This window comes from Callorhinus ursinus, unplaced genomic scaffold, assembly GCF_003265705.2.
Source record: "Callorhinus ursinus isolate GAN/ISIS: 27379988/994484 unplaced genomic scaffold, GSC_fseal_2.0 scaffold75, whole genome shotgun sequence".
Lineage (NCBI taxonomy): Eukaryota > Metazoa > Chordata > Mammalia > Carnivora > Otariidae > Callorhinus > Callorhinus ursinus.
Genome location: NW_027397137.1, coordinates 4,435,326 through 4,445,124, shown reverse-complemented (window position 1 = coordinate 4,445,124; position 9,799 = coordinate 4,435,326). Strand labels below are relative to the sequence as shown.

The 9,799-nt window shown below is 57.0% G+C and overlaps 2 long non-coding RNA genes across 3 annotated transcripts in view; one reads left to right on the top strand and one right to left on the bottom strand.

Moving 5' to 3' along the window:
* The window catches only part of LOC141371530 (uncharacterized), a 6,062-nt gene extending 3,880 nt beyond the window's left edge, over positions 1-2,182 (bottom strand). For both annotated transcript variants that reach the window (XR_012376547.1, XR_012376546.1), the window contains exon 1: positions 2,097-2,182. This is a non-coding gene — a long non-coding RNA (uncharacterized lncRNA). The remainder of the gene's footprint in view (positions 1-2,096) is intronic.
* Positions 2,183-3,219: 1,037 nt separating this feature from the next.
* LOC141371531 (uncharacterized) lies at positions 3,220-6,108 on the top strand. The gene is made up of 2 exons (XR_012376548.1): positions 3,220-5,645; positions 5,741-6,108. It is a non-coding gene; the product is annotated as an uncharacterized lncRNA (long non-coding RNA).
* The last annotated feature ends 3,691 nt before the right edge of the window (positions 6,109-9,799 follow it).

The following is a 9,799-nucleotide window of genomic DNA, read 5'->3' as shown; positions in this document are numbered from 1 at the left end:
GGAGGTGATGGTGGTGGTGGAGGTGATGGTGAAGGTGATGGAGGTGATGGTGGTGGTGGAGGTGGAGGTGATGATGATGGAGGTGGTGGAGGAGGTGATGGTGGTTGTGGAGGTGATGGTGAAGGTGATGGAAGCGGTGGAGGTGATGGTGGTGGAGGTGATGATGATGGAGGTGGTGGAGGAGGTGATGGTGGAGGTGGTGGTGGAGGTGATGGTGGTGGTGGAGGTGGAGGTGATGATGATGGAGGTGGTGGAGGAGGTGATGGTGATGGTGGAGGTGATGGTGAAGGTGATGGAGGTGGTGGAGGTGGAGGTGGCGGAGGTGATAGAGGAGGTGAAGATGGAGGTAGAGACGAAGGTGGAGGTGGTGCTGATGGCAGTGATAACGAAGTTCCCAGCACTGGAAATGAGGGAAGCCCTTCCCTAGAGGTCTGGAGCTATCTGCTGGTGTGTTGCTACCTGCCTTCAGGTCAACATCCAATTAAGCTCCGATTTTCCTTTTGAAACTCTACACAAACGATCGGCCGTCCTCCCCGCCGCCATCAGGCTGGCTGCCTACACAGAGGGAGGCTGCCTGACCACAGATCGCTGCTGGCCAGGACGGTCCTTCCTGCTGGGAACCCGCCACCCAGCCACCGTTCCCACTGACTGGCGCTGCCCCCTTGAGCCTCCCTCAACCGCTGAGCACAGGTCACACTCCTGGGGATGCTCCAGTGCCCACAACTCACCCCCTCTTATTTGGGTTACTTATTGTCCAGGATCCCACCAGGCTGTTCAGAGGAAGTGGGCTCCCCACAGGGTCCCTCCTGCCCCCGATGCCCCCCCCCACCCAGACAACATGTACTTCTTCTTCTGGCCCTCCAACCCCTTCAGGTCTCCCTTCTCCGCCCTGGTCCCGGTCAGTGAATAGCTTCTCTGCCCACTGCAGGGCCGTGGGGCCGGGAGCCCAGGGCGGGGGGGGGGGGGGGGGGGACGGGGCAGCTCCCTCTGTGTGTCCATGCCCAATCCTGCTGCAGCCTGCACTCTGCTCCCTTCCTTCTGAGGACCCGGGTTCACACATTCCAAGTCCACACAGCAGAGCCCTTCCTGACCTTGGGTTCTTTCTGCATGAGTTCACTTGGTCACTTTTTAAACCAGTACAAACGTGCACACACACACAGATACACACAGACACAAGGACGCCTGCAATACTCATATGCAAATACAGAAGACGTGTGTAACATGCTCATAGGCACATGCACCCATATGGCACGCTCACACGCACACACACATACTCACACGCACACGCTCACACATACTCACACCGCACACACTCTGCATCTTCCCTTTGCCCCCTGAGGCAAGGTGCAGCCCCACTGGAGGGTGGGGGGGGCAAGGGTTCTTGCTGCATTACAAGATGTTGGCCACAACGCAACATCACTTTTAGACCCTGTCCCCACGCAGCAGTCAGGGCTCTGGAAGGGGCTCTGAGGGGCCAGACCCAGCCTCTAGAAGGTGCCGGGTGCCGCACACCTCCCCACAGCTGGGCGCTGGGTTCTCTAGGGGGCACGGTGGTGCTGCTCGGTAAACGTTGCGTCATTGTGGCACAGGTCTCTGAACTAAATATATTTTTCACAAGAGCAAACCGTCCCGGTGGCCCCCGATGGCTCCCTGCACCCCTCCAGGCTCGTAGACCGGCTTCCTCGACCTGGACACGCTGCACCTGCTTCGTCAGTTTCCGGCAGGCCGAGCCAGGGCGCCCCCGCCTTCCACCACCACGGCATACCCCACGGACGTGGTGCAGACCTAATCCAAGTTCTCCTCGTTTCCGGGAAACCCCAGCGGCTCCCTCCTCAGAACACACCCCGGATCTGCCCACTCGACCCCTGCATCACGCAGCGGACTCCCACCGGCTTCCCTGCCGCCTCGCCACCATCTGTGCTCCACGCCACAGCTAAGGGGAGCCTGACCACACTCGCGGGCGACGTGGGCCCTCCGCCCACAGCCCCGCGCTGCTTCGCTGGGCCCGCACAAGCAAAAGCGTGACCGTCTGCTCCGGGCCCTCCACCTTCTGCCTGCCCTGCTTTTCACGTAGCACTTAGCACCTCTCCACTGACCGCTGTAATTCCTTGTCCTCCTTTTGCTTTTGTTCTGTCTTCCCACACTCGGGCACCAATTCCGTGAAGGCCCGGGTTGGTCTGTTTTGCTCACTGACATACGATGAGGAGGAGGAGGGAGCCGGGCCTGGCCCAGGCCTGGCCCATGGGAGGTGCTTAGTAAATATTTGCTAAGTGAATGAATGCACGGAATGCATTTCTATTTCCAGCCCCAGCCAGGCCCCTGGAAACCCAGAAACACAGGCAGATCTGCAAAGAAGAAAGCCCTCACTTTCGGGGTTTGGGAAGGGTTTCTGTTTGAGGCGCTGGCTAAGGCACTGGTTTTTCCCTCTGTGAATCTCCCTGCACCTCCTGCACGCCTCCCGCCTGTGGGCTTCACAGGCAGCTGATCTGACAGGCTGGGTTAGGGGAAGGGGGCTTTGGGTGGGGGCAGAGTGCTGAGGCCCCAGGCTGTCCCTGCAGCTGTTCCATTTGCAAATGCCTGGAATTCTGGAACCGTTCCCACCCAGCCGAGCCAGGGCCAGCTGAGGCCTGACCGCCTTTAAGCTGGCCGCTGGGCGGGCCCTTCTGCCACAACCTTCCCTGTCTGTCCTCGCCCTGGAGCCCAGAGGCCAAGCTCGTGGGTGTGGCGGGCCCCAGTGTGCCCCCTCCCAGCGCCCCCTGGGGAGATGCAGCTCAGCCTGGGCCCCCTCACTGTCACACGCCCGATGGCTCAGGCCACTCCACGAGTCCCAAGGCAGATTTTCCATTAGCATCAAATGCCTGCGGGTCCTGACCTGCAGCTGATGCGAGTGGAAGGGAGAAGCATTTAGGTAACTCGTGTACGGAGTGGGGGGCGGGGAGTCTCCAGGCCAGACCCCCGAAGGGCACTGCACCCCAGCATCAGGGTTGGGGACGGCGCTTTGAGGGTAGACCCTGGTGCACACCCCTCTGCTTCCGCCCATCTGTTTCACGCTCAGACATGGACCCTCCTCAAGGGTGAGCGCTACAGCCTGGGGGGTACAAGGTAGGGGGATTCAATGATCTGCCAGGCTGCAAGAGCCCACTGGATGCCTCTACACCCCAAACATTCGTGGAGCACCTACTGCCTAGCACTGTGAGCTCTGTGGAGCCCCCCTGGGCCTGAGAAAGTAGGAGGCGCTCATGGGTGAGGTGTCAGGCCCCGAAATGCAAATCTTCTAGGGGTGACGGCATCAACAATTCACGTGCTGTCAGGTGCTGGTGGCTTTCACCTTCCCAGACACAACGTCCTCTTCATCTAGTAACAAAATCCCTCTTTGCTTTCCTTCAGGGACACCTCCTCGCCCCCTTACCCTCACGATGGCTTCTGTTTTTGGTGGGACAGCCTCCCTGTCCCCAGAGTGGTCACGGGAGCTGGCTGGAGTCCCGCGACCCGAGGCCAGCCAACGAGAGAGCGAGAGAACAGTGCTCCCCCACCCACAGGAATCAGCTCAGCAACGGCCATGTGACCCAAGCCCGCACAATCCAAACCCTGCCCAGGATTTTTCTGGAAGGGTGAAGGCAGAACGACCCTGATCCTCCAAGCTGGGAGTTCTGGGGACCCCCTAGGCCTCGAGCTCCCAGGCCATCATCTTTGCCGGGAGCAAAGCCAACATCAGTGAAATTAAGTTTAGAGTCTGAGTTAAGGTGGTACCCAGTGTGGCTTTCCAGCTCCTGGATGCGGCTGTGCCTGAAGGTAGCTGCATCCTACACTTGCTAGTTAAGTCAACCAGCAAACTCTCTTCTTTTCTGAAATGAGCTTGTCTTGGGGTCCCATCACTTGCAACTGAAAGGAATCCTCAGTGCCACTGAGCAATGTTAATTCTCAATGTATTGAAACGGCGTTCTGTAGACGGTTACGGGGAGCAACCCAATGAGAAGGTACTGGTAAGATAAAGCCTTCCTGGCTCTGAAAAGTCGGGGGGGGGGATCTCAGGTTTGGGCAGATACATGTGCGGACCCCCCTCACCCCTGCGCTGTTTCTGAAACTGCCCATCTAGGCTGGTCCAGCTGAGCTGTTTCCTAAAGAATCTTTGCAAGCAACTAGAATGGACCCTTATCAAAGAATTAATTCCCGGAACTAAGAACAGCATAAAATATTTCCAAACCATGAGTTCCTCCTCCTAAGAATTCCCACGAACATGGTGAAAACCTGGGCAGGTCTGTGAGCCCCTCCAGTGGGGGGTCTGCTCATCTAGACGCGCACCCCCACCTGTCTCCCTCCCCCTCACCGCCCCCCCAGCCACGTGTCTCTGGGGACATCTGGGATGGAGCTAGCCACAGGGGAGCAGATGGTACCCCTGTGGGCAAACGGCGCAGGGGCCGCTCAGGGCCCTCCTGACCAGGGGCCGGCTGGGGGGGGGCCCCGGCCTGCTGACAGGAGGTGGAGCTACCGGGTGTCGGCGCCTGTGGGAACCCAGAGCAGGGCAGCGGATTCTGCGGTGTTCTATGACTCCCCTTGGCAGCCCACCTCCGCCGGGCCCTCACAGGAGCCACAGAGCATGAGGCAGCATCCAGCGAACAGAGAAGAGGCTTCCCTCTCTCCAGCCCCTCCACAGACAGTGGTCAGCTGGGCCGGGCAGGCGACTGACACCGGCTTGGTCCGTCCTAATTCTGCAACCCTCTGTGGACAGATGGCCCCGCGCGGCTGGGCAACAGCGCCTGCCCTCGGCCTGGGGCTCACCGAGGTGTCAGAGGCAGTGGCTGCGAGCGCGGGTGCGTGATAGAGCCAGGGCTCCGGCCCGGGGGCGAGCGGCCGTCCGGTGGCGATGGTGTGCTGGTCCCTTGATGAGCAGAAGGCGGGGCGTCAGAGGCGGCCCCAGGGCAGACGCAGAGGGATGCACAGATGGAGAGAGGACACGGTGCATGGGGGGGTGGTGGACACAGGGCGAGTCCCGCTTTGAGCTGCTGGGTCTGGGGTGACGGGCCCCCCCCCGGAGGGAATGTCCCACCACACCAGCGGAGAGGTGCCTGAGTTCGGGAGGGGCCAGGGCTGGCCCATGGGCCTGGTGTGCGGGCCGCCCCCACCAGCCACGTGCTCTGAGCCGCTTCTGCAATGTTTATGGAAATGTAATTTTCCGGGAGATGCATGTGTAATTGAGAATCTTTTAATGTCTGTTTCCAGTCGCTGTTCTCGCTTGAGTGATTACAAGCATGGAGGGAGCCGATTGTGCCCAGGGCGGTATCCGCGGGTGCGGGGCCCTGGGGACCTGTTTCCACCACCCCCGTGCCACTTCGTCTGGAGTAGTCCTCGGGGTCCAGAGCAGAAAGTGACCTCACACATGAGCCCGTCTCTGTCATGTGCCACGTTCTGGGGGCTTAACCCACGCACCTCCCTCTCTGGACGCCAGCGCCTGAGCCCCACGCATTGGCGGGGCTGTGCTCCCCAGAAGGTTCCAGGGCGGGTCCTGCCTGCCTGTCCCGGCTGCGGCTGGTTACCCGGACTCCTCCGTGTTCCATGGCTTGTGTCACGTCACCCCAGGCTCTGTCACATGGCCTCCTCCGTGCGTGTCTGCGGGTCCTCCGCTCACAAAGACACCAGCCGTTGGGGTGAGGGTCCACTCTAACCCCTTTTGACCTCATCTTAACTTGGTTACATCTACAAAGACCCTATTTCCAAACAAAGTCACGATGTGCTGTTTCAGGTGCACATGAACTTTGGGGGAACCCTATTCAACCCAGTCCACCGTCCCACGATCCCGCACGACAGATGAGGAACCTGATCTAAAGGGTGAGGTTTTCCAGGCCGGCTGGGATGGGGCTTGGACCACAGCCTGTCTCCCCCCGCACCCTGCCCCTCCAATGCCCAGCTTCCTTAGACGCTCCGGGCCTCCCATATGCTTGCCACTGAGCGTGCAAAACTCTCGGGCCCTGCTTCCAGCCGGCCAGGGTCCCCCGTCCAGGGCCCACCCTCCCTCTCCCTCCAGTTTACAGATACACTGTGAAGTGGATAAACTGGGATACAGTATGTGGTGTGTGCTGGCTCTTGTCTAATAAAAGGTAAAAGTATGAATATTGCGTGTTTATTCATATTTGCAAAAAATCAAAACCCTGGAATGATAAGTCAGAAGCTAATAAAAACAGTGATTCTCGGGGTGGGCAGAGTCAGGGAGGACAGTGAAACCTCACTGCACCCACTTTGCTCTAGTGTTTGTGTAGAAAAGCCTTCTTCTCCTGTCTTCCTGACCACACACCCCAAACACTTTGCTTCTGACACTGTCACCAAAGGTGGGGGCTCTGGTCCCCACTGCAAACAATTGTCCACAATCCCAGCTGGCTGTCCTACAATTTAACTCCATTCTGGCACCATCTGCCCAGAGACAGCGTCAGATCCCGCAGGTGGAGGCTCCGTCCCACAACACCCTACCCCTGTGCCCCACACACACCCCCAACTTCAGAGGCTAACATGAGCAGCAGTTTCCAGCAGACCCCACTTCTGACCACCGGCTACAAATCAGGGTTCCCACGACCCCTCCTCGGGTCCGACGAATTTGCTAGAGCGACTCACAGATCTCAAAGAAACACGTTTATGGGTTTGTTATATAATAAAGGACGTGATAAAGGGTGCAGATGAACTGCCAGATGGAGAGGCATATGGCGCAGGCCCGGGAGGGTCCTGAGCACAGGAGCTTCTGTCCGTGGAGTTGGGATGCGTCACCCTATCCGTGTGGACGTGTGCACCCACCTGGGAGCTCTCCGGATTTACGGGGGTTCCTCCCGGAGGCCTGCGATGGCTCATTGACTCCATTCCCAGCCCCTCCCCCTCCCTGGAGAACTGCGGGGGAGGGGCAGGGTGGCCTGAAAGTTCTGAGCTTCCAGTCACCGCTGCTCTTTCTGGGGACCAGCCCCACCCAGGAGCCCCGCCCCCCCCGAATCACCTCATTAGGACAGAAGATGCTCCGAGTGCCCTTGTCACGTGGGGAATGAGGAGGGCCCCGGGAGCGCTGTGCCGGCCCCGGGGCCAGAGACCAGTGCAGATGTTCCCTGTGATCTCACAGGGTTTGACTTCAGAACTATGTAAATGTTTTCATATTCAAAAAATAAACTTAAATTGAAAAAGAAAGTATCCTTACCAAAAATACCTCACGTGTTTCTATAAATTTATATAAAGTTTGTAACACAACCAAAGGAAAAATTTATTTCAAAGGACTTTGGAGCACAGTATTTAGATTGTTTTTAATGTGATGCTTTTTAAGGACAAAAGACAATAAAGAAATTATAAATATCATTCCAGTAAGTCTTACTGTTAGTATGGAATCTGACATTGTTATTCGGAATATTGTGTATTTTCTGAAATAATGCCAATAAGTAATTACACAAATGTTGTGGGGAACCAGTTATCTGTGTGAGAGGAAAGGCATACAAATCAGAATCAGATCGCTAATGTACAACCCCACGATCCTAAATTTGAACTGGAAATGTTAGTGTAACCTCGTGCTTTAAAAACAGAATGCACATTTCCTAGCTCTTGTCACCACACCAGACAGACAGGAAGCAATGACCACAAAATCCGGCACCAAGTACCTGGATTTAGGTCTCCGAACACCCTGCCCCCCTTTTAAAAAGCTCATGTGTAAAATGGAGACACAGTGGGCCCAAGACCCATCTCCTGCCAGAAGCAAGGAAAGCATCCTGGCCACTTGAGGTCCCGCCACCGGCCACTGGACAGGCCTCTCCCCAGCAGGAGCATTGGAAGAGCCACGGCCACACCTGACCGGCTGCATTTAATACATACAGTCCATCTGCTCCCCGTGATCCTAAACAGGAAATTAAAAAAAATTTTTTTTAACCTCACTTGTTCCGTTTGGGGAAATTTTCTTCCTGTCCCTTACTCCAGAAACTGGTAACTGAAGAGCAAAAGGAAATGAATTTGGCATTGACCTCATCTTCCTATACACTCTCTTTTTGGGGGGGGTAACCGAAGAGCCCGAGGTGATAACGTGGAAGGCTCTTCTTCACAAAAAAGTTCCAGTGAATGAATCTAGAATGAACGATGGGACATGGAGGCCCACCATCTTTCCAGCCCTCATGACGTGATGATTCAGGCCACCATCGTGGGCAGGCTCCCAGGTGAGCGGACCATGACAGAGGCTCCAGGCGCCCACAGTCCCGCGTGGGTCACAGGGGAGGGACAGGGCTCCACCACCCACACCCCTGCTCGGGGCTGGCAGCCATGCCTGGGCCGGTGAGCCTGCATGTAATAGAGCCTCCAGATCTAGATCCTCATTTGCAGGGAATCACAGAGAAAACGGGAGGGAGGGGTTAAAGGTCATCGCTGACACCAAGAGACATCCTGAATGAGGGACTCTGGACCTGCTTTCTTAAATTCGCCTTGGCACGGGAGAAGCAAAGGGAGGGCAGTTCCAGACGACAAGAACTGGAAGAGGCCCAACACGCCGATGCCGAGGGGGAGTTTGTGTCCTCGCTCCGACAAACCAACCGTGGAGTGGCTGGTCCTGGAGCCCGCCACGGAGAAGCCCAGCTGTGGTCAGCGTGGTGGCCCATGGCCCAGAGGCTGCAGGAGAGGCCGTGCGTGTGCGTGTGCACCGAATACAGAGAGGAGAGAGGCCGTGCGTGTGCACGTGTACCAGATACCAAGAGGAGAGAGGCCGTGCGTGTGCGTGCACAGGATACCGAGAGGAGAGAGGCTGTCCTGCTTTGGGTATGTTTGGACATTTTCACAGCGGAAAGATGTCAAGCTCTGGGCACAGGTCGGGCCCGGCCTCTCTGGCTGCTGGTGGCCCTGGGTCGTTTTGGTGAGCGCAGAAGGGAGTACTTCTGGTCCCCAGGGCTCTCCTTGTTTATCTATACACGGTCACCCGCCGCTGTGTGCATCCCTCTCGCAGCTCCAGGTACAACTTCCTGACCCAGAAGAAGCCTGGTGAACCCAGGGCAGAGGCCAGGAGCTGGAGACTTCACACAGAGACAGGGCGGCCGGGGAGGGGCTAGGACCGGGGCTTCGGGGTGTCTGGGCCACACACACATGCTTTTCATCCCCACCCAGGTTGCAGGGCCAAGGACCAGGCTGCGCCCAGGACTGCCAGACTCTGCCCTCCCGGCTCCGGCGCCCTCCCTGCCGGCTCGTGCCCGGGGCTCCAGGCTCCTGCGTTCCGCTGTGCCTCCCTCCGTTTCCCCTGTGCCTCTCCCAGCAAGGACAGCACTGCAGGCAGGGGGCTCAGTGACCCAGCAAACTGGTGTGTGGGGCAGACGGCAACTCCCAAAGAATTCCCCGAGCTCGAGCTCAACCCTTCCTGGCTCAGCGTCCCACTCTCCGGTGGCCGCGATGCCACACCCTGGGCCTGGGAGCGGGGACAGACCGGCATTTGAAAGCAGCAAAGGGATATGAAGGCATCTGTGGATTTCAATTGGAAATTTAGCCTTAGGAAATTGCAAACGCACAGGTTCTTTTATAACATATTAACTACAATTGTTATAAAACTATGATAGGAAAAATTTGAGAAGAATCCAAATTTCCTAAAGGACAGTAGTATGATCCCAATTTGTAATTACATATTACATGAGGCAAGCTGGAAGAAAATACACTAGAATTTTTCAGAACTTACATCTGACGGATGGTAGAACTGAAGGTAATTTTTGCTTTTGTTCTGTGTGGTTTCCCATATTTATTGTATGGCTGGTGGTATTACTGGTTTGATACCTGCCATATTCTGAGCATTCTATCTAGAGCTTTATGCTCAGTGTGG